The sequence below is a fragment of the Cervus elaphus genome, chromosome 24 (assembly GCF_910594005.1).
Source record: "Cervus elaphus chromosome 24, mCerEla1.1, whole genome shotgun sequence".
In the NCBI taxonomy this organism is placed as follows: Eukaryota; Metazoa; Chordata; class Mammalia; order Artiodactyla; family Cervidae; genus Cervus; species Cervus elaphus.
Genome location: NC_057838.1, coordinates 9061117 through 9086020, shown reverse-complemented (window position 1 = coordinate 9086020; position 24904 = coordinate 9061117).

The window sequence follows — 24904 nt, the reverse complement described above, 5'->3', positions numbered from 1 at the left end:
GTTAGTCCCTGGCTTCGACTCCAGAGGATACCACCTTACCACAAGCACCTCAAGAGGAGGCTTCTCTCAGCTCTAGGTATGTGAGAAGGATCCTGAGTTTGTGGCCTCAAGTGGAATCGACACTGCGATTCCCTGACGCGAAATAAGGCCGGATATCCCTGCAGTGACTTGAATGCAGGCTCGTCTTGCATCTCCCAAGATGAAAGGATGTCTGAATCCCCTGTGGAGACCACAGAGAAAGACCTAGTTCCCCACTTCATGGCGACCCGAGGCCTCACATCCTCTGAAAACTCCAGAGGTACGCGGAGATCAGTGCCTCCAAAGGAGACGATGCCTGACTCCTCGTGAAACTTGATAGGAGTCCCAGGATTCCTGTGGCACGTGGAAAGGGACTCTTGGTCTCCCGCCTCAGCTGGAAGGCGTCCCAATTGCCCTGCCAAGCCTCGAGGAGAATCCCGGGTTGTCCCTCGCAACTAGGCAGGAGTCCTGACGTCGCTGAACAAACACGTGGGTGGAAGGGCCATCCCCGACGTAACTCGAGAATATACCCCAGGTTCCCGCCGCAACTCGAGAAAAACCATGAGACGTCCCCTTCGCCGCGAGATGAGTCCAGATTCCCCTGCAGTGCGTGCAGAGCAATTCCGTGCTGCACAGCACACATGAAAGGAGCCATGATTTCCTGGATGGCACTCCAGAGAAACCCCAGGAACACTGTTTCAAGGCTAGAGGGATCCTGAGGTCACTGTAGCTACACGAAAGAGCTCCGTGGACCAAAAATCAACTCGAGATGAGAGGTTAGTCCCTGGCTTCGACTCCAGAGGAAACCACGTTACCACAAGCACCTCAAGAGGAGGCTTCTCTCAGCTCTAGGTATGTGAGAGGGACCCTGAGTTTGTGGCCTCAAGTGGAATGGACACCGCGATGCCTTGAAACGAAATAAGGCCGGATATCCCTGCAGTGACTTGAATGCAGGCTCGTCTTGTATCTCCCAAGATGAAAGGATGTCTGAATCCCCTGTGGAGACGACAGAGAAAGACTTGGTTCCCCACCTCATCGCGACCGGAGGCCTCACATCCTTTGAAAATTCCAGAGGTACACTGAGATCAGTGCCTCCAAAGGAGACGATGCCTGACTCCTCGTGAAACTTGATAGGAGTCCCAGGATTCCTGTGGCAGGTCGAAAGGGACTCTTGGTCTCCCGCCTCAGCTGGAGAGGCGTCCCAATTGACCTGCCAAGCCTCGAGGAGAATCCCGAGTTGTCCCTCACAACTAGGCAGAAGTCCTGCCGTCGCTGAACAAACACGTGTGTGGAAGGGCCATCCCCGTCGTAACTCGAGAATATACCCCAGGTTCCCGCCGCAACACGAGAACAACCATGAGACTTCCCCTTCGCCGTGAGATGAGGCCCGATTCCCCTGTACTGCTTGCAGAGCAATTCCGTGTTGCACATCACACATGATTGGAGCCTTGATTTCCTTGATGGCACTCCAGAGAAACCCCAAGAACACTGTTTCAAGGCTAGAGGGATCCTGAGGTCACTGTAGCAACACGAAAGAGATACGTGGACCACAAATCCACTGGAGTTGAGAGGTTAGTCCCTGGCTTCAACTCCAGAGGAATACCACCTTACCACAAGCACCTCAAGAGGAGGCTTCTCTCAGCTCTAGGTATGTGAGAGCGACCCTAATTTTGCGGCCTCAAGTGGAATGGACACTGCGATGCCCTGACGCGAAATAAGGCCGGATATCCCTGCAGTGACTTGAATGCAGGCTCGTCTTGCATCTCCCAAGACGAAAGGATGTCTGAATCCCCTGTGGAGACCACAGAGAAAGACCTAGTTCCCCACCTCATCGCGACCGGAGGCCTCACATCCTTTGAAAACTCCAGAGGTACGCGGAGATCAGTGCCTCCAAAGTAGACGATGCCTGAGTCCTCGTAAAACTTGATAGGAGTCCCAGGATTCCTGTGGACGTGGAAAGGGACTCTTGGTCTCCCGCCTCAGCTGGAGAGGCGTCCCAATTACCCTGCCAAGCCTCGAGGAGAATCCCGAGTTGTCCCTCGCAACAAGGCAGGAGTCTGACGTCGATGAACAAACACGTGGGTGGAAGGGCCATCCCCGTCGTAACTCGAGAATATACCCCAGGTTCCCGCCGCAACTCGAGAAAAACCATGAGACTTCCCCCTCGCCGCGAGATGAGGCCCGATTCCCCTGCACTGCATTCAAAGCAATTCCGTATTGTACATCAAACATGAAAGGAGCCTTGATTTCCTTGATGGCACTCCAGAGAAACCCCAAGAACACTGTTTCAAGGCTAGAGGAATCCTGAGGTCACTGTAGCAACACGAAAGAGCTCCGTGGACCAAAAATCAACTCGAGATGAGAGGTTAGTCCCTGGCTTCGACTCCAGAGGAATACCACCTTACCACAAGCACCTCAAGAGGAGGCTTCTCTCAGCTCTAGGTATGTGAGAGCGACCCTAATTTTGCGGCCTCAAGTGGAATGGACACTGCGATGCCCTGACGCGAAATAAGGCCGGATATCCCTGCAGTGACTTGAATGCAGGCTCGTCTTGCATCTCCCAAGATGAAAGGATGTCTGAATCCCCTGTGGAGACCACAGAGAAAGACCTAGTTCCCCACTTCATGGCGACCCGAGGCCTCACATCCTTTGAAAACTCCAGAGGTACGCGGAGATCAGTGCCTCCAAAGGAGACGATGCCTGACTCCTCGTGAAACTTGATAGGAGTCCCAGGATTCCTGTGGCACGTGGAAAGGGACTCTTGGTCTCCGGCCTCAGCTGGAAGGCGTCCCAATTGCCCTGCCAAGCCTCGAGGAGAATTCCGAGTTGTCACTCGCAACTAGGCAGGAGTCCTGATGTCACTGAACAAACACGTGTGTGGAAGGGCCATTCCCGTCGGAACTCGAGAATATACCCCAGATTCCCGCCGCTACTCGAGAAAAACCATGAGACTTCCCCCTCACCGCGAGATGAGGCCCGATTCCCCTGCACTGCGTGCAGAGCAATTCCGTGTTGCACATCACACATGAAAGGAGCCTTGATATCCTTGATGGCACTCCAGAGAAACCCCAAGAACACTGTTTCAAGGCTAGAGGGATCCTGAGGTCACTGTAGCAACACGAAAGAGCTCCATGGACTAAAAATCAACTCGAGATGAGAGGTTAGTCCCTGGCTTCGACTCCAGAGGAATACCACCTTACCACAAGCACCTCAAGAGAAGGCTTCTCTCAGCTCTAGGTATGTGAGAGGGATCCTGATTTTGTGTCCTCAAGTGGAATAGACACTGCGATGCCCTGACGCGAAATAAGGCCGGATATCCCTGCAGTGACTTGAATGCAGGCTCGTCTTGCATCTACCAAGATGAAAGGATGTCTGAATCCCCTGTGGAGACCACAGAGAAAGACCTAGTTCCCCACCTCATCGCGACCGGAGGCCTCACATCCTTTGAAAATTCCAGAGGTACACTGAGATCAGTGCATCCAAAGGAGACGATGCCTGACTCCTCGTGAAACTTGATAGGAGTCCCAGGATTCCTGTGGCACGTCGAAAGGGACTCTTGGTCTCCCGCCTCAGCTGGAGAGGCGTCCCAATTGCCCTGAGAAGCCTCGAGGAGAATCCCGAGTTGTCCCTCGCAACTAGGCAGGAGTCCTGACGTCGCTGAACAAACACGTGGGTGGAAGGGCCATCCCCGTCGGAACTCGAGAATATACCCCAGGTTCCCGCCGCAACTCGAGAAAAACCATGAGACTTCCCCCTCGCCGCAAGATGAGGCCAGATTCCCCTGCACTGCATTCAAAGCAATTCCGTATTGCACACCAATCATGAAAGGAGCCTTGATTTCCTTGATGGCACTCCAGAGAAACCCCAAGAACACTGTTTCAAGGCTAGAGGGATCCTGAGGTCACTGTAGCTACACGAAAGAGCTCCGTGGACCAAAAATCAACTCGAGATGAGAGGTTAGTCCCTGGCTTCGACTCCAGAGGCAACCACCTTACCACAAGCACCTCAAGAGGAAGCTTCTCTCAGCTCTAGGTATGTGAGAGGAACCCTGAGTTTGCGGCCTCAAGTCGAATGGACACCGCGATGCCCTGACTCGAAATAAGGCCGGATATCCCTGCAGTGACTTGAATGCAGGCTCGTCTTGCATCTCTGAAGACGAAAGGATTTCGGAATCCCCTGCGGAGACCACAGCGAAAGACCTAGATCCCCACCTCACCGCCACCGGAGGCCTCACATCCTTTGAAAACTCCAGAGGTACGCGGAGATCAGTGCCTCCAAGGGAGACGATGCCTGACTCCTCGTGAAACTTGATAGGAGTCCCAGGATTCCTTTGGCACGTGGAAAGGGACCCTTGGTCTCCCGCCTCAGCTGGAGAGGCGTCCCAATTGACCTGCCAAGCCTCGAGGAGAATCCCGAGTTTTCCCTCACAACTAGGCAGGAGTCCTGCCGTCACTGAACAAACACGTGTGTGGAAGGGCCATCCCCGTCGTAACTCGAGAATATACCCCAGGTTCCCGCCGCAACTCGAGAAAAACCATGAGACGTCCCTTTCGCCGCGAGATGAGTCCAGATTCCCCTGCAGTGCGTGCAGAGCAATTCCGTGCTGCACAGCACACATGAAAGGAGCCATGATTTCCTGGATGGCACTCCAGAGAAACCCCAGGAACACTGTTTCAAGGCTAGAGGGATCCTGAGGTCACCGTAGCTACACGAAAGAGCTCCGTGGAACAAAAATCAACTCGAGATGAGAGGTTAGTCCCTGGCTTCGACTCCAGAGGAAACCACGTTACCACAATCACCTCAAGAGGAGGCTTCTCTCAGCTCTAGGTATGTGAGAGGGACCCTGAATTTGTGGCCTCAAGTGGAATGGACACCGCGATGCCTTGAAACGAAATAAGGCCGGATATCCCTGCAGTGACTTGAATGCAGGCTCGTCTTGTATCTCCCAAGATGAAAGGATGTCTGAATCCCCTGTGGAGACGACAGAGAAAGACTTGGTTCCCCACCTCATCGCGACCGGAGGCCTCACATCCTTTGAAAACTCCAGAGGTACGCGGAGATCAGTGCCTCCAAAGGAGACTATGCCTGACTCCTCGTGAAACTTGATAGGAGTCCCAGGATTCCTGTGGCACGTGGAAAAGGACCCTTGGTCTCCCGCCTCAGCTGGAGAGGCGTCCCAATTGCCCTGCCAAGCCTCGAGGAGAATCCCGAGTTGTCCCTCGCAACTAGGCAGGAGTCTGACGTCGATGAACAAACACGTGGGTGGAAGGGCCATCCCCGTCGTAACTCGAGAATATACCCCAGGTTCCCGCCGCAACTCGAGAAAAACCATGAGACTTCCCCCTCACCGCGAGATGAGGCCCGATTCCCCTGCACTGCATTCAAAGCAATTCCGTATTGTACATCAAACATGAAAGGAGCCTTGATTTCCTTGATGGCACTCCAGAGAAACCCCAAGAACACTGTTTCAAGGCTAGAGGAATCCTGAGGTCACTGTAGCAACACGAAAGAGATCCGTGGACCAAAAATCAACTCGAGATGAGAGGTTAGTCCCTGGCTTCCACTCCAGAGGAATACCACCTTACCACAAGCACCTCAAGAGGAGGTTTCTCTCAGCTCTAGGTATGTGAGAGGGACCCTGAGATTGCGGCCTCAAGTGGAATGGACACCATGATGCCCTGACGCGAAATAAGGCCGGATATCCCTGCAGTGACTTGAATGCAGGCTCGTCTTGCATCTCCCAAGATGAAAGGATTTCTGAATCCCCTGTGGAGACCACAGAGAAAGAACTAGTTCCCCACCTCATCGCGACCGGCGGCCTCACATCCTTTGAAAACTCCAGAGGTACGCGGAGATCAGTGCCTCCAAAGGAGACGATGCCTGACTCTTCGTGCAACTTGATAGGAGTCCCAGGATTCCTGTGCCACGTGGAAAGGGACCCTTGGTCTCCCGCCGCAGCTGGAGAGGCGTCCCAATTGCCCTGCCAAGCCTCGAGGAGAATCCCAAGTTGTCCCTCGCAACCAAGCAGGAGTCCTGACGTCGCTGAACAAACACGAGTGTGGAAGGGCCATCCCCGTCGTAACTCGAGAATATACCCCAGGTTCCCGCCGCAACTCGAGAAAAACCATGAGACGTCCCCCTCTCCGCGAGATGAGGCCAGATTCCCCTGCAGTGCGTGCAGAGCAATTCCGTGCTGCACATCACACATGAAAGGAGCCTTGATTTCCTTGATGGCACTCCAGAGAAACCCCAAGAACACTGTTTCAAGGCTAGAGGGATCCTGAGGTCACTATAGCAACACAAAAGAGCTCCGTGGACCAAAAATCAACTCGAGATGAGAGGTTAGTCCCTGGCTTCGACTCCAGAGGCAACCACCTTAGACAAGCACCTCAAGAGGAAGCTTCTCTCAGCTCTAGATATGTGAGAGGGACCCTGAGATTGCGGCCTCAAGTCGAATGGACACCGCGATGCTCTGACTCCAAATAAGGCCGGATATCCCTGAAGTGACTTGAATGCAGGCTCGTCTTGCATCTCCCAAGAGGAAAGGATGTCTGAATCCCCTGCGGAGACCACAGAGAAAGACCTAGTTCCCCACTTCATCGCGACCGGAGGCCTCACATCCTTTGAAAACTCCAGAGGTACGCGGAGATCAGTGCCTCCAAGGGAGACGATGCCTGACTCCTCGTGAAACTTGATAGGAGTCCCAGGATTCCTCTGGAACGTGGAAAGGGACACTTGGTCTCCCGCCTCAGCTGGAGAGGCGTCCCAATTGCCCTGCCAAGCCTCGAGGAGAATTCCGAGTTGTCCCTCGCAACTAGGAAGGAGTTCTGACGTCGCTGAATAAACACGTGGGTGGAAGGGCCATCCCCGTCGTAACTCGAGAATATACCCCAGGTTCTCGCCGTAACTTGAGAAAAACAATGAGACTTCCCCCTCGCCGTGAGATGAGGCCCGATTCCCCTGCACTGCATGCAGAGCAATTGCGTGTTGCACATCAAACATGAAAGAAGCCTTGATTTCCTTGATGGCATTCCAGAGAAACCCCAAGAACACTGTTTCAAGGCTAGAGGGATCCTGAGGTCACTGTAGCAACACGAAAGAGCTCCGTGGACCAAAAATCAACTCGAGATGAGAGGTTAGTCCCTGGCTTCAACTCCAGAGGAATACCACCTTACCACAAGTACCTCAAGAAGAGGCTTCTCTCAGCTCTAGGTATGTGAGAGGGACCCTGAGTTTGTGGCCTCAAGTGGAATGGACACTGCGATGCCCTGACGCGAAATAAGGCCGGATATCCCTGCAGTGACTTGAATGCAGGCTCGTCTTGCATCTCCCAAGATGAAAGGATGTCTGAATCCCCTGTGGAGACCACAGAGAAAAACCTAGTTCCCCACTTCATGGCGACCCGAGGCCTCACATCCTTTGAAAACTCCAGAGGTACGCGGAGATCAGTGCCTCCAAAGGAGACGATGCCTGACTCTTCGTGCAACTTGATAGGAGTCCCAGGATTCCTGTGCCACGTGGAAAGGGACCCTTGGTCTCCCGCCGCAGCTGGAGAGGCGTCCCAATTGCCCTGCCAAGCCTCGAGGAGAATCCCGAGTTGTCCCTCGCAACCAAGCAGGAGTCCTGACGTCGCTGAACAAACACGTGTGTGGAAGGGCCATCCCCGTCGTAACTCGAGAATATACCCCAGGTTCCCGCCGCAACTCGAGAAAAACCATGAGACGTCCCCCTCTCCGCGAGATGAGGCCAGATTCCCCTGCAGTGCGTGCAGAGCAATTCCGTGCTGCACATCACACATGAAAGGAGCCTTGATTTCCTTGATGGCACTCCAGAGAAACCCCAAGAACACTGTTTCAAGGCTAGAGGGATCCTGAGGTCACTGTAACAACACAAAAGAGCTCCGTGGACCAAAAATCAACTCGAGATGAGAGGTTAGTCCCTGGCTTCGACTCCAGAGGCAACCACCTTAGACAAGCACCTCAAGAGGAAGCTTCTCTCAGCTCTAGATATGTGAGAGGGACCCTGAGATTGCGGCCTCAAGTCGAATGGACACCGCGATGCTCTGACTCCAAATAAGGCCGGATATCCCTGAAGTGACTTGAATGCAGGCTCGTCTTGCATCTCCCAAGAGGAAAGGATGTCTGAATCCCCTGCGGAGACCACAGAGAAAGACCTAGTTCCCCACTTCATCGCGACCGGAGGCCTCACATCCTTTGAAAACTCCAGAGGTACGCGGAGATCAGTGCCTCCAAGGGAGACGATGCCTGACTCCTCGTGAAACTTGATAGGAGTCCCAGGATTCCTCTGGAACGTGGAAAGGGACACTTGGTCTCCCGCCTCAGCTGGAGAGGCGTCCCAATTGCCCTGCCAAGCCTCGAGGAGAATCCCGAGTTATCCCTCGCAACTAGGCAGGAGTCCTGACGTCGCAGAACAAACACGTGGGTGGAAGGGCCAGCCCCGTCGGAACTCGAGAATATACCCCAGGTTCCCGCCACAACTCGAGAAAAACCATGAGACTTCCCCCTCGCCGCAAGATGAGGCCCGATTCCCCTGCACTGCATTCAAAGCAATTCCGTATTGCACACCAAACATGAAAGGAGCCTTGATTTCCTTGATGGCACTCCAGAGAAACCCCAAGAACACTGTTTCAAGGCTAGAGGGATCCTGAGGTCACTGTAGCTACACGAAAGAGCTCCGTGGACCAAAAATCAACTCGAGATGAGAGGTTAGTCCCTGGCTTCGACTCCAGAGGCAACCACCTTACCACAAGCACCTCAAGAGGAAGCTTCTCTCAGCTCTAGGTATGTGAGAGAGACCCTGAGTTTGCGGCCTCAAGTCGAATGGACACCACGATGCCCTGACTCGAAATAAGGCCGGATATCCCTGCAGTGACTTGAATGCAGGCTCGTCTTGCATCTCTGAAGACGAAAGGATTTCTGAATCCCCTGCGGAGACCACAGCGAAAGACCTAGATCCCCACCTCATCGCGACCGGAGGCCTCACATCCTTTGAAAACTCCAGAGGTACGCGGAGATCAGTGCCTCCAAGGGAGACGATGCCTGACTCCTCGTGAAACTTGATAGGAGTCCCAGGATTCCTTTGGCACGTGGAAAGGGACCCTTGGTCTCCCGCCTCACCTGGAGAGGCGTCCCAATTGACCTGACAAGCCTCGAGGAGAATCCCGAGTTTTCCCTCACAACTAGGCAGGAGTCCTGCCGTCACTGAACAAACACGTGTGTGGAAGGGCCATCCCCGTCGTAACTCGAGAATATACCCCAGGTTCCCGCCGCAAGTCGAGAAAAACCATGAGACTTCCCCCTCGCCGTGAGATGAGGCCCGATTCCCCTGTACTGCATGCAGAGCAATTCCGTGTTGCACATCACACATGATTGGAGCCTTGATTTCCTTGATGGCACTCCAGAGAAACCCCAAGAACACTGTTTCAAAGCTAGAGGGATCCTGAGGTCACTGTAGCAACACGAAAGAGATCCGTGGACCACAAATCCACTGGAGATGAGAGGTTAGTCCCTGGCTTCAACTCCAGAGGAATACCACCTTACCACAAGCACCTCAAGAGGAGGCTTCTCTCAGCTCTAGGTATGTGAGAGCGACCCTAATTTTGCGGCCTCAAGTGGAATGGACACTGCGATGCCCTGACGCGAAATAAGGCCGGATATCCCTGCAGTGACTTGAATGCAGGCTCGTCTTGCATCTCCCACGATGAAAGGATGTCTGAATCCCCTGTGGAGACCACAGAGAAAGACCTAGTTCCCCAACTCATCGCGACCGGAGGCCTCACATCCTTTGAAAACTCCAGAGGTACGCGGAGATCAGTGCCTCCAAAGGAGACGATGCCTGACTCTTCGTGCAACTTGATACGAGTCCCAGGATTCTTGTGGCATGTGGAAAGGGACTCTTGGTCTCCCGCCTCAGCTGGAGAGGCGTCCCAATTGCCCTGCCAAGCCTCGAGGAGAATCCCGAGTTGTCCCTCGCAACCAAGCAGGAGTCCTGACGTCGCTGAACAAACACGTGTGTGGAAGGGCCATCCCCGTCGTAACTCGAGAATATACCCCAGGTTCCCGCCGCAACTCGAGAAAAACCATGAGACGTCCCCCTCTCAGCGAGATGAGGCCAGATTCCCCTGCAGTGCGTGCAGAGCAATTCCGTGCTGCACATCACACATGAAAGGAGCCTTGATTTCCTTGATGGCACTCCAGAGAAACCCCAAGAACACTGTTTCAAGGCTAGAGGGATCCTGAGGTCACTGTAGCTACACGAAAGAGCTCCGTGGACCAAAAATCAACTCGAGATGAGAGGTTAGTCCCTGGCTTCGACTCCAGAGGAAACCACCTTAGACAAGCACCTCAAGAGGAAGCTTCTCTCAGCTCTAGGTATGTGAGAGGGACCCTGAGGTTGCGGCCTCAAGTCGAATGGACACCGCGATGCCCTGACTCGAAATAAGGCCGGATATCCCTGAAGTGACTTGAATGCAGGCTCGTCTTGCATGTCTCAAGACGAAAGGATTTCTGAATCCCCTGCGGAGACCACAGAGAAAGACCTAGTTCCCCACCTCATCGCGACCGGAGGCCTCACATCCTTTGAAAACTCCAGAGGTACGCGGAGATCAGTGCCGTCCAAGGGAGACGATGCCTGACTCCTCGTGAAACTTGATAGGAGTCCCAGGATTCCTGTGGCACGTGGAAAGGGACACTTGGTCTCCCGCCTCAGCTGGAGAGGCGTCCCAATTGCCCTGCCAAGCCTCGAGGAGAATTCCGAGTTGTCCCTCGCAACTAGGAAGGAGTTCTGACGTCGCTAAATAAACACGTGGGTGGAAGGGCCATCCCCGTCGTAACTCGAGAATATACCCCAGGTTCTCGCCATAACTTGAGAAAAACCATGAGACTTCCCCCTCGCCGTGAGATGAGGCCCGATTCCCCTGCACTGCATGCAGAGCAATTGCGTGTTGCACATCAAACATGAAAGAAGCCTTGATTTCCTTGATGGCACTCCAGAGAAACCCCAAGAACACTGTTTCAAGGCTAGAGGGATCCTGAGGTCACTGTAGCAACACGAAAGAGCTCCGTGGACCAAAAATCAACTCGAGATGAGAGGTTAGTCCCTGGCTTCGACTCCAGAGGAATACCACCTTACCACAAGCACCTCAAGAGGAGGCTTCTCTCAGCTCTAGGTATGTGAGAGGGACCCTGAGTTTGTGGCCTCAAGTGGAATGGACACTGCGATGCCCTGACGCGAAATAAGGCCGGATATCCCTGAAGTGACTTGAATGCAGGCTCGTCTTGCATCTCCCAAGATGAACGGATGTCTGAATCCCCTGTGGAGGCCACAGAGAAAAACCTAGTTCCCCACCTCATCACGACCGGAGGCCTCACATCCTTTGAAAACTCCAGAGGTACGCGGAGATCAGTGCCTCCAAAGGAGACGATGCCTGACTCCTCGTGAAACTTAATAGGAGTCCCAGGATTCCTGTGGCACGTGGAAAGGGACTCTTGGTCTCCCGCCTCAGCTGGAGAGGCGTCCCAATTGCCCTGCCAAGCCTCGAGGAGAATTCCGAGTTGTCCCTCGCAACTAGGCAGGAGTCCTGATGTCACTGAACAAACACGTGTGTGGAAGGGCCATTCCCGTCGGAACTCGAGAATATACCCCAGATTCCCGCCGCTACTCGAGAAAAACCATGAGACTTCCCCCTCACCGCGAGATGAGGCCCGATTCCCCTGCACTGCGTGCAGAGCAATTCCGTGTTGCACATCACACATGAAAGGAGCCTTGATTTCCTTGATGGCACTCCAGAGAAACCCCAAGAACACTGTTTCAAGGCTAGAGGGATCCTGAGGTCACTGTAGCAACATGAAAGAGCTCCATGGACCAAAAATCAACTCGAGATGAGAGGTTAGTCCCTAGCTTCGACTCCAGAGGAATACCACCTTACCACAAGCACCTCAAGAGAAGGCCTCTCTCAGCTCTAGGTATGTGAGAGGGATCCTGATTTTGTGGCCTCAAGTGGAATGGACACTGCGATGCCCTGACACGAAATAAGGCCGGATATCCCTGCAGTGACTTGAATGCAGGCTCGTCTTGCATCTACCAAGATGAAAGGATGTCTTAATCCCCTGTGGAGACCACAGAGAAAGACCTAGTTCCCCACCTCATCGCGACCGGAGGCCTCACATCCTTTGAAAATTTCAGAGGTACACTGAGATCAGTGCCTCCAAAGGAGACGATGCCTGACTCCTCGTGAAACTTGATAGGAGTCCCAGGATTCCTGTGGCACGTCGAAAGGGACTCTTGGTCTCCCGCCTCAGCTGGAGAGGCGTCCCAATTGCCCTGAGAAGCCTCGAGGAGAATCCCGATTTGTCCCTCGCAACTAGGCAGGAGTCCTGACGTCGCTGAACAAACACGTGGGTGGAAGGGCCATCCCCGTCGGAACTCGAGAATATACCCCAGGTTCCCGCCGCAACTTGAGAAAAACCATGAGACTTCCCCCTCGCCGCAAGATGAGGACAGATTCCCCTGCACTGCATTCAAAGCAATTCCGTATTGCACACTAAACATGAAAGGAGCCTTGATTTCCTTGATGGCACTCCAGAGAAACCCCAAGAACACTGTTTCAAGGCTAGAGGGATCCTGAGGTCACTGTAGCTACACGAAAGAGCTCCGTGGACCAAAAATCAACTCGAGATGAGAGGTTAGTCCCTGGCTTCGACTCCAGAGGCAACCACCTTACCACAAGCACCTCAAGAGGAAGCTTCTCTCAGCTCTAGGTATGTGAGAGAGACCCTGAGTTTGCGGCCTCAAGTCGAATGGACACCACGATGCCCTGACTCGAAATAAGGCCGGATATCCCTGCAGTGACTTGAATGCAGGCTCGTCTTGCATCTCTGAAGACGAAAGGATTTCTGAATGCCCTGCGGAGACCACAGCGAAAGACCTAGATCCCCACCTCATCGCGACCGGAGGCCTCACATCCTTTGAAAACTCCAGAGGTACGCGGAGATCAGTGCCTCCAAGGGAGACGATGCCTGACTCCTCGTGAAACTTGATAGGAGTCCCAGGATTCCTTTGGCACGTGGAAAGGGACCCTTGGTCTCCCGCCTCAGCTGGAGAGGCGTCCCAATTGACCTGCCAAGCCTCGAGGAGAATCCCGAGTTTTCCCTCACAACTAGGCAGGAGTCCTGCCGTCACTGAACAAACACGTGTGTGGAAGGGCCATCCCCGTCGTAACTCGAGAATATACCCCAGGTTCCCGCCGCAACTCGAGAAAAACCATGAGACTTCCCCCTCGCCTTGAGATGAGGCCCGATTCCCCTATACTGCATGCAGAGCAATTCCGTGTTGCACATCACACATGATTGGAGAATTGATTTCCTTGATGGCACTTCAGAGAAACCCCAAGAACACTGTTTCAAAGCTAGAGGGATCCTGAGGTCACTGTAGCAACACGAAAGAGATCCGTGGACCACAAATCCACTGGAGATGAGAGGTTAGTCCCTGGCTTCAACTCCAGAGGAATACCACCTTACCACAAGCACCTCAAGAGGAGGCTTCTCTCAGCTCTAGGTATGTGAGAGCGACCCTAATTTTGCAGCCTCAAGTGGAATGGACACTGCGATGCCCTGACGCGAAATAAGGCCGGATATCCCTGCAGTGACTTGAATGCAGGCTCGTCTTGCATCTCCCAAGATGAAAGGATGTCTGAATCCCCTGTGGAGACCACAGAGAAAGACCTAGTTCCCCACCTCATCGCGACCGGAGGCCTCACATCCTTTGAAAACTCCAGAGGTACGCGGAGATCAGTGCCTCCAAAGGAGACGATGCCTGACTCTTCGTGCAACTTGATACGAGTCCCAGGATTCCTGTGGCACGTGGAAAGGGACCCTTGGTCTCCCGCCTCAGCTGGAGAGGCGTCCCAATTGCCCTGCCAAGCCTCGAGGAGAATCCCGAGTTGTCCCTCGCAACCAAGCAGGAGTCCTGACGTCGCTGAACAAACACGTGTGTGGAAGGGCCATCCCCGTCGTAACTCGAGAATATACCCCAGGTTCCCGCCGCAACTCGAGAAAAACCATGAGACGTCCCCCTCTCAGCGAGATGAGGCCAGATTCCCCTGCAGTGCGAGCAGAGCAATTCCGTGCTGCACATCACACATGAAAGGAGCCTTGATTTCCTTGATGGCACTCCAGAGAAACCCCAAGAACACTGTTTCAAGGCTAGAGGGATCCTGAGGTCACTGTAGCTACACGAAAGAGCTCCGTGGACCAAAAATCAACTCGAGATGAGAGGTTAGTCCCTGGCTTCGACTCCAGAGGAAACCACCTTAGACAAGCACCTCAAGAGGAAGCTTCTCTCAGCTCTAGGTATGTGAGAGGGACCCTGAGGTTGCGGCCTCAAGTCGAATGGACACCGCGATGCCCTGACTCGAAATAAGGCCGGATATCCCTGAAGTGACTTGAATGCAGGCTCGTCTTGCATGTCCCAAGACGAAAGGATTTCTGAATCCCCTGCGGAGACCACAGAGAAAGACCTAGTTCCCCACCTCATCGCGACCGGAGGCCTCACATCCTTTGAAAACTCCAGAGGTACGCGGAGATCAGTGCCGTCCAAGGGAGACGATGCCTGACTCCTCGTGAAACTTGATAGGAGTCCCAGGATTCCTGTGGCACGTGGAAAGGGACACTTGGTCTCCCGCCTCAGCTGGAGAGGCGTCCCAATTGCCCTGCCAAGCCTCGAGGAGAATTCCGAGTTGTCCCTCGCAACTAGGAAGGAGTTCTGACGTCGCTAAATAAACACGTGGGTGGAAGGGCCATCCCCGTCGTAACTCGAGAATATACCCCAGGTTCTCGCCATAACTTGAGAAAAACCATGAGACTTCCCCCTCGCCGTGAGATGAGGCCCGATTCCCCTGCACTGCATGCAGAGCAATTGCGTGTTGCACATCAAACATGAAAGAAGCCTTGATTTCCTTGATGGCACTCCAGAGAAACCCCAAGAACACTGTTTCAAGGCTAGAGGGATCCTGAGGTCACTGTAGCAACACGAAAGAGCTCCGTGGACCAAAAATCAACTCGAGATGAGAGGTTAGTCCCTGGCTTCGACTCCAGAGGAATACCACCTTACCACAAGCACCTCAAGAGGAGGCTTCTCTCAGCTCTAGGTATGTGAGAGGGACCCTGAGTTTGTGGCCTCAAGTGGAATGGACACTGCGATGCCCTGACGCGAAATAAGGCCGGATATCCCTGAAGTGACTTGAATGCAGGCTCGTCTTGCATCTCCCAAGATGAACGGATGTCTGAATCCCCTGTGGAGGCCACAGAGAAAAACCTAGTTCCCCACCTCATCACGACCGGAGGCCTCACATCCTTTGAAAACTCCAGAGGTACGCGGAGATCAGTGCCTCCAAAGGAGACGATGCCTGACTCCTCGTGAAACTTAATAGGAGTCCCAGGATTCCTGTGGCACGTGGAAAGCGACTCTTGGTCTCCCGCCTCAGCTGGAGAGGCGTCCCAATTGCCCTGCCAAGCCTCGAGGAGAATCCCGAGTTGTCCCTCGCAACTAGGCAGGAGTCCTGATGTCACTTAACAAACACGTGTGTGGAAGGGCCATTCCCGTCGGAACTCGAGAATATACCCCAGATTCCCGCCGCTACTCGAGAAAAACCATGAGACTTCCCCCTCACCGCGAGATGAGGCCCGATTCCCCTGCACTGCGTGCAGAGCAATTCCGTGTTGCACATCACACATGAAAGGAGCCGTGATTTCCTTGATGGCACTCCAGAGAAACCCCAAGAACACTGTTTCAAGGCTAGAGGGATCCTGAGGTCACTGTAGCAACATGAAAGAGCTCCATGGACCAAAAATCAACTCGAGATGAGAGGTTAGTCCCTAGCTTCGACTCCAGAGGAATACCACCTTACCACAAGCACCTCAAGAGAAGGCCTCTCTCAGCTCTAGGTATGTGAGAGGGATCCTGATTTTGTGGCCTCAAGTGGAATGGACACTGCGATGCCCTGACACGAAATAAGGCCGGATATCCCTGCAGTGACTTGAATGCAGGCTCGTCTTGCATCTACCAAGATGAAAGGATGTCTTAATCCCCTGTGGAGACCACAGAGAAAGACCTAGTTCCCCACCTCATCGCGACCGGAGGCCTCACATCCTTTGAAAATTTCAGAGGTACACTGAGATCAGTGCCTCCAAAGGAGACGATGCCTGACTCCTCGTGAAACTTGATAGGAGTCCCAGGATTCCTGTGGCACGTCGAAAGGGACTCTTGGTCTCCCGCCTCAGCTGGAGAGGCGTCCCAATTGCCCTGAGAAGCCTCGAGGAGAATCCCGATTTGTCCCTCGCAACTAGGCAGGAGTCCTGACGTCGCTGAACAAACACGTGGGTGGAAGGGCCATCCCCGTCGGAACTCGAGAATATACCCCAGGTTCCCGCCGCAACTCGAGAAAAACCATGAGACTTCCCCCTCGCCGCAAGATGAGGACAGATTCCCCTGCACTGCATTCAAAGCAATTCCGTATTGCACACTAAACATGAAAGGAGCCTTGATTTCCTTGATGGCACTCCAGAGAAACCCCAAGAACACTGTTTCAAGGCTAGAGGGATCCTGAGGTCACTGTAGCTACACGAAAGAGCTCCGTGGACCAAAAATCAACTCGAGATGAGAGGTTAGTCCCTGGCTTCGACTCCAGAGGCAACCACCTTACCACAAGCACCTCAAGAGGAAGCTTCTCTCAGCTCTAGGTATGTGAGAGAGACCCTGAGTTTGCGGCCTCAAGTCGAATGGACACCACGATGCCCTGACTCGAAATAAGGCCGGATATCCCTGCAGTGACTTGAATGCAGGCTCGTCTTGCATCTCTGAAGACGAAAGGATTTCTGAATCCCCTGCGGAGACCACAGCGAAAGACCTAGATCCCCACCTCATCGCGACCGGAGGCCTCACATCCTTTGAAAACTCCAGAGGTACGCGGAGATCAGTGCCTCCAAGGGAGACGATGCCTGACTCCTCGTGAAACTTGATAGGAGTCCCAGGATTCCTTTGGCACGTGGAAAGGGACCCTTGGTCTCCCGCCTCAGCTGGAGAGGCGTCCCAATTGACCTGCCAAGCCTCGAGGAGAATCCCGAGTTTTCCCTCACAACTAGGCAGGAGTCCTGCCGTCACTGAACAAACACGTGTGTGGAAGGGCCATCCCCGTCGTAACTCGAGAATATACCCCAGGTTCCCGCCGCAACTCGAGAAAAACCATGAGACTTCCCCCTCGCCGTGAGATGAGGCCCGATTCCCCTGTACTGCATGCAGAGCAATTCCGTGTTGCACATCACACATGATTGGAGCCTTGATTTCCTTGATGGCACTTCAGAGAAACCCCAAGAACACTGTTTCAAAGCTAGAGGGATCCTGAGGTCACTGTAGCAACACGAAAGAGATCCGTGGACCACAAATCCACTGGAGATGAGAGGTTAGTCCCTGGCTTCGTCTCCAGAGGAATACCACCTTACCACAAGCACCTCAAGAGGAGGCTTCTCTCAGCTCTAGGTATGTGAGAGCGACCCTAATTTTGCGGCCTCAAGTGGAATGGACACTGCGATGCCCTGACGCGAAATAAGGCCGGATATCCCTGCAGTGACTTGAATGCAGGCTCGTCTTGCATCTCCCAAGATGAAAGGATGTCTGAATCCCCTGTGGAGACCACAGAGAAAGACCTAGTTCCCCACCTCATCGCGACCGGAGGCCTCACATCCTTTGAAAACTCCAGAGGTACGCGGAGATCAGTACCTCCAAAGGAGACGATGCCTGACTCTTCGTGCAACTTGATACGAGTCCCAGGATTCCTGTGGCACGTGGAAAGGGACCCTTGGTCTCCCGCCTCAGCTGGAGAGGCGTCCCAATTGCCCTGCCAACCCTCGAGGAGAATCCCGAGTTGTCCCTCGCAACCAAGCAGGAGTCCTGACGTCGCTGAACAAACACGTGTGTGGAAGGGCCATCCCCGTCGTAACTCGAGAATATACCCCAGGTTCCCGCCGCAACTCGAGAAAAACCATGAGACGTCCCCCTCTCAGCGAGATGAGGCCAGATTCCCCTGCAGTGCGTGCAGAGCAATTCCGTGCTGCACATCACACATGAAAGGAGCCTTGATTTCCTTGATGGCACTCCAGAGAAACCCCAAGAACACTGTTTCAAGGCTAGAGGGATCCTGAGGTCACTGTAGCTACACGAAAGAGCTCCGTGGACCAAAAATCAACTCGAGATGAGAGGTTAGTCCCTGGCTTCGACTCCAGAGGAAACCACCTTAGACAAGCACCTCAAGAGGAAGCTTGTCTCAGCTCTAGGTATGTGAGAGGGACCCTGAGGTTGCGGCCTCAAGTCGAATGGACACCGCGATGCCCTGACTCGAAATAAGGCCGGATATCCCTGAAGTGACTTGAATGCAGGCTCGTCTTGCATGTCCCAAGACGAAAGGATTTCTGAATCCCCTGCGGAGACCACAGAGAAAGACCTAGTTCCCCACCTCATCGCGACCGGAGGCCTCACATCCTTTGAAAACTCCAGAGGTACGCGGAGATCAGTGCCGTCCAAGGGAGACGATGCCTGACTCCTCGTGAAACTTGATAGGAGTCCCAGTATTCCTGTGGCACGTGGAAAGGGACACTTGGTCTCCCGCCTCAGCTGGAGAGGCGTCCCAATTGCCCTGCCAAGCCTCGAGGAGAATTCCGTGTTGTCCCTCGCAACTAGGAAGAAGTTCTGACGTCGCTAAATAAACACGTGGGTGGAAGGGCCATCCCCGTCGTAACTCGAGAATATACCCCAGGTTCTCGCCATAACTTGAGAAAAACCATGAGACTTCCCCCTCGCCGTGAGATGAGGCCCGATTCCCCTGCACTGCATGCAGAGCAATTGCGTGTTGCACATCAAACATGAAAGAAGCCTTGATTTCCTTGATGGCACTCCAGAGAAACCCCAAGAACACTGTTTCAAGGCTAGAGGGATCCTGAGGTCACTGTAGCAACACGAAAGAGCTCCGTGGACCAAAAATCAACTCGAGATGAGAGGTTAGTCCCTGGCTTCGACTCCAGAGGAATACCACCTTACCACAAGCACCTCAAGAGGAGGCTTCTCTCAGCTCTAGGTATGTGAGAGGGACCCTGAGTTTGTGGCCTCAAGTGGAATGGACACTGCGATGCCCTGACGCGAAATAAGGCCGGATATCCCTGAAGTGACTTGAATGCAGGCTCGTCTTGCATCTCCCAAGATGAACGGATGTCTGAATCCCCTGTGGAGGCCACAGAGAAAAACCTAGTTCCCCACCTCATCGCGACCGGAGGCCTCACATCCTTTGAAAACTCCAGAGGTACAGGGAGATCAGTGCCTCCAAAGGAGACGATGCCTGACTCCTCGTGAAACTTGATAGGAGTCCCAGGATTCCTCTGGCACGTGGAAAGGGACTCTTCGTCTCCCGCCTCAGCTGGAGAGGCGTCCCAATTGCCCTGCCAAGCCTCGAGGAGAATCCCGGGTTGTCACTCGCAATTAGGCAGGAGTCCTGATGTCACTGAACAAACACGTGTGTGGAAGGGCCATTCCCGTCGTAACTCGAGAATATACCCCAGATTACCGCCGCTACTCGAGAAAAACCATGAGACTTCCCCCTCACCGCGAGATGAGGCCCGATTCCCCTGCACTGCGTGCAGAGCAATTCCGTGTTGCACATCACACATGAAAGGAGCCTTGATATCCTTGATGGCACTCCAGAGAAACCCCAAGAACACTGTTTCAAGGCTAGAGGGATCCTGAGGTCACTGTAGCAACACGAAAGAGCTCCATGGACCAAAAATCAACTCGAGATGAGAGGTTTTCCCTGGCTTCGACTCCAGAGGAATACCACCTTACCACAAGCACCTCAAGAGAAGGCTTCTCTCAGCTCTAGGTATGTGAGAGGGATCCTGATTTTGTGGCCTCAAGTGGAATGGACACTGCGATGCCCTGACGCGAAATAAGGCCGGATATCCCTGCAGTGACTTGAATGCAGGCTCGTCTTGCATCTACCAAGATGAAAGGATGTCTTAATCCCCTGTGGAGACCACAGAGAAAGACCTAGTTCCCCACCTCATCGCGACCGGAGGCCTCACATCCTTTGAAAATTCCAGAGGTACACTGAGATCAGTGACTCCAAAGGAGACGATGCCTGACTCCTCGTGAAACTTGATAGGAGTCCCAGGATTCCTGTGGCACGTCGAAAGGGACTCTTGGTCTCCCGCCTCAGCTGCAGAGGCGTCCCAATTGCCCTGCGAAGCCTCGAGGAGAATCCCGAGTTGTCCCTCGCAAATAGGCAGGAGTCCTGACGTCGCTGAACAAACACGTGGGTGGAAGGGCCATCCCCGTCGGAACTCGAGAATATACCCCAGGTTCCCGTCGCAACTCGAGAAAAACCATGAGACTTCCCCCTCGCCGCAAGATGAGGCCAGATTCCCCTGCACTGCATTCAAAGCAATTCCGTATTGCACACCAAACATGAAAGGAGCCTTGATTTCCTTGATGGCACTCCAGAGAAACCCCAAGAACACTGTTTCAAGGCTAGAGGGATCCTGAGGTCACTGTAGCTACACGAAAGAGCTCCGTGGACCAAAAATCAACTCGAAATGAGAGGTTAGTCCCTGGCTTCGACTCCAGAGGTAACCACCTTACCACAAGCACCTCAAGAGGAAGCTTCTCTCAGCTCTAGGTATGTGAGAGGAACCCTGAGTTTGCGGCCTCAAGTCGAATGGACACCGCGATGCCCTGACTCGAAATAAGGCCGGATATCACTGCAGTGACTTGAATGCAGGCTCGTCTTGCATCTCTGAAGACGAAAGGATTTCTGAATCCCCTGCGGAGACCACAGCAAAAGACCTAGATCCCCACCTCATCGCGACCGGAGGCCTCACATCCTTTGAAAACTCCAGAGGTACGCGGAGATCAGTGCCTCCAAGGGAGACGATGCCTGACTCCTCGTGAAACTTGATAGGATTCCAAGGATTCCTTTGGCACGTGGAAAGGGACCCTTGGTCTCCCGCCTCAGCTGGAGAGGCGTCCCAATTGACCTGCCAAGCCTCGAGGAGAATCCCGAGTTTTCCCTCACAACTAGGCAGGAGTCCTGCCGTCGCTGAACAAACACGTGGGTGGAAGGGCCATCCCCGTCGTAACTCGAGAATATACCCCAGGTTCCCGCCGCAACACGAGAACAACAATGAGACTTCCCCCTCGCCGTGAGATGAGGCCCGATTCCCCTGTACTGCATGCAGAGCAATTCCGTGTTGCACATCACACATGATTGGAGCCTTGATTTTCTTGATGGCACTCCAGAGAAACCCCAAGAACACTGTTTCAAGGCTAGAGGGATCCTGAGGTCACTGTAGCAACACGAAAGAGATCCGTGGACCACAAATCCACTGGAGATGAGAGGTTAGTCCCTGGCTTCAACTCCAGAGGAATACCACCTTACCACAAGCACCTCAAGAGGAGGCTTCTCTCAGCTCTAGGTATGTGAGAGCGACCCTAATTTTGCGGCCTCAAGTGGAATGGACACTGCGACGCCCTGACGCGAAATCAGGCCGGATATCCCTGCACTGACTTGAATGCAGGCTCTTCTTGCATCTCCCAAGATGAAAGGATGTCTGAATCCCCTGTGCAGACCACAGAGAAAGACCTAGTTCCCCACCTCATCGCGACCGGAGGCCTCACATCCTTTGAAAACTCCAGAGGTACGCAGAGATCAGTGCCTCCGAAGTAGACGATGCCTGACTCCTCGTGAAACTTGTTAGGAGTCCCAGGATTCCTGTGGCACGTGGAAAGGGACCCTTGGCCTCCCGCCTCAGCTGGAGAGGCATCCCGATTGCCTGCCAAGCCTCGAGGAGAATCCCGAGTTGTCCCTCGCAACTAGGCAGGAGTCCTGAGGTCGCTGAACAAACACGTGGGTGAAAGGGCCATCCCCGTCGTAACTCGAGAATATACCCCAGCTTCCCGCCGTAACTCGAGAAAAACCATGAGACTTCCCCCTCGCCGCGAGATGAGGCCTGATTCCCCTGCACTACATGCAGAGCAATTCCGTGTTGCACATCAAACATGAAAGGAGCCTTGATTTCCTTGATGGCACTCCAGAGAAATCCCAAAAACACTGTTTCAAGGCTAAAGGGATTCTGAGGTCACTGTAGCAACACGAAAGAGCTCTGTGGACCAAAAATCAACTCGAGATGAGAGGTTAGTCCCTGGCTTTGACTCCAGAGGAATACCACCTTACCACAAGCACTTCAAGAGGAGGCTTCTCTCAGCTCTAGCTATGTGAGAGGGACCCTGAGTTTGCGGCCTCAAGTGGAATGGACACTGCGATATCCTGACGCGAAATAATGCCGGAAATCCCTGCAGTGACTTGCATGCAGGCTCGTCTTGCATCTCCCAAGACGAAAGGATGTCTGAATCCCCTGTGGAGACCACAGAGAAAGACATAGTTCCCCACCTCATCGCGACCGCACGCCTCACATCCTTTGAAATCTCCAGAGGTACGCGGAGATCAGTGCCTCCAAAGGAGACGATGCCTGACTCCTCGTGAAACTTGATAGGAGTCCCAGGATTCCTGTGGACGTGGAAAGGGACTCTTGGTCTCCCGCCTCAGCTGGAGAGGCATCCCAATTGCCCTGCCAAGCCTCGAGGAGAATCCCGAGTTGTCCATCGCAACTAGGCAGGAGTCCTGACATCGCTGAACAAACACGTGGGTGTAAGGGCCATCCCCGACGTAACTCGAGAATATACCCCAGGTTCCCGCCGCAACTCGAGAAAAACCATGAGATTTCCCCCTTGCCGCGAGATGAGGCCCGATTCCCATGCACTGCGTGCAGAGCAATTCCGTGTTGCACATCACACATGAAAGGAGACTTGATTTCCTTGATGGCACTCCAGAGAAACCCCAAGAACATTCTTTCAAGGCTAGAGGGATCCTGAGGTCACTGAAGCAACATGAAAGAGCTCCGTGGACCAAGAATCAACTCGAGATGAGAGGTTAGTCCCTGGCTTCAACTCCGGAGGAATACCACCTTACCACAGGACCTCAAGAGGAGGCTTCTCTCAGCTCTAGGTATGTGAGAGGGACCCTGAGTTTGCGGCCTCAAGTGGAATGGACACCGCGATGCCCTGACTCGAAATAAGGCCGGATATCCCTGCAGTGACTTGAATGCAGGCTCGTCTTGCATCTCCCAAAACGAAAGGATGTCTGAATCCCCTGTGGAGACCACAGAGAAAGACCTAGTTTCCCACCTCATCGCGACCGGAGGCCTCACATCCTTTGAAAACTCCAGAGGTACGCGGAGATGAGTGCCGCCAAAGGAGACGATGCCTGACTCCTCGTGAAACTTGATAGGAGTCCCAGGATTCCTGTGGCACGTGGAAACGGACCCTTGGTCTCCCGCCTCAGCTGCAGAGGCGTCCCAATTGACTTGCCAAGCCTCGAGGAGAATCCCGAGTTTTCCCACACAACTAGGCAGGAGTCCTGCCGTCGCTGAACAAACACGTGTGTGGAAGGGCCATCCCCGTCGTAACTCGAGAATATACCCCAGGTTCCCGCCGCAACTCGAGAAAAACCATGAGACTTCCCCCTCGCCGTGAGATGAGGCCCGATTCCCCTGTACTGCATGCAGAGCAATTCCGTGTTGCACATCACACATGATTGGAGCCTTGATTTCCTTGATGGCACTCCAGAGAAACCCCAAGAACACTGTTTCAAAGCTAGAGGGATCCTGAGGTCACTGTAGCAACACGAAAGAGCTCCGTGGACCAAAAATCAACTCGAGATGAGAGGTTAGTCCCTGGCTTCGACTCCAGAGGAATACCACCTTACCACAAGCACCTCAAGAGGAGGCTTCTCTCAGCTCTAGCTATGTGAGAGGGACCCTGAGTTTGCGGCCTCAAGTTTAATGGACACTGCGATGACCTGACGCGAAAAAAGGCCGGATATCCCTGCAGTGACTTGAATGCAGGCTCGTCTTGCATCTCCCAAGATGAAAGGATGTCTGAATCCCCTGTGGAGACCACAGAGAAAGACCTAGTTCCCCACCTCATCGCGACCGGATGCCTCACATCCTTTGAAAACTCCAGAGGTACGCGGAGATCAGTGCCTCCAAAGGAGACGATGCCTGACTCCTCGTGAAACTTGATAGGAGTCCCAGGATTCCTGTGGCACGTGGAAAGGGACCCTTGGTCTCCCGCCTCAGCGGGAGAGGCATACCAATTGCCCTGCCAAGCCTCGAGGAGAATCCCGAGTTGTCCCTCGCAACTAGGCAGGAATCCTGCCGTCGCTGAACAAACACGTGTGTGGAAGGGCCATCCCCGTCGTAATTCGAGAATATACCCCAGGTTCCCACCGCAACTTGAGAAAAATCATGAGACTTCCCCCTCGCCGCGAGATGAGGCCCGATTCCCCTGCACTGCGGGCAGAGCAGTTCCGTGTTGCACATCACACATGAAAAGAGCCTTGATTTCCTTGATGGCACTTCAGAGATACCCCAAGAACAATGTTTCAAGGCTAGAGGGATCCTGAGGTCACTATAGCAACACGAAAGAGCTCCGTGGACCAAAAATCAACTCGAGATGAGAGTTTAGTCCCTGGCTTCGACTCCAGAGGAATACCACCTTACCACAAGCAACTCAAGAGGAGGCTTCTCTCAGCTCTAGGTATGTGAGAGGGACCCTGAGTTTGCGGCCTCAAGTGGAATGGATACTGCGATGCCCTGACTCGAAATAAGGCCGGATATCCCTGCAGTGACTTGAATACAGGCTCGTCTTACATCTCCCAAGATGAAAGGATGTCTGAATCGCCTGTGGAGACCACAGAGAAAGACCTAGTTCC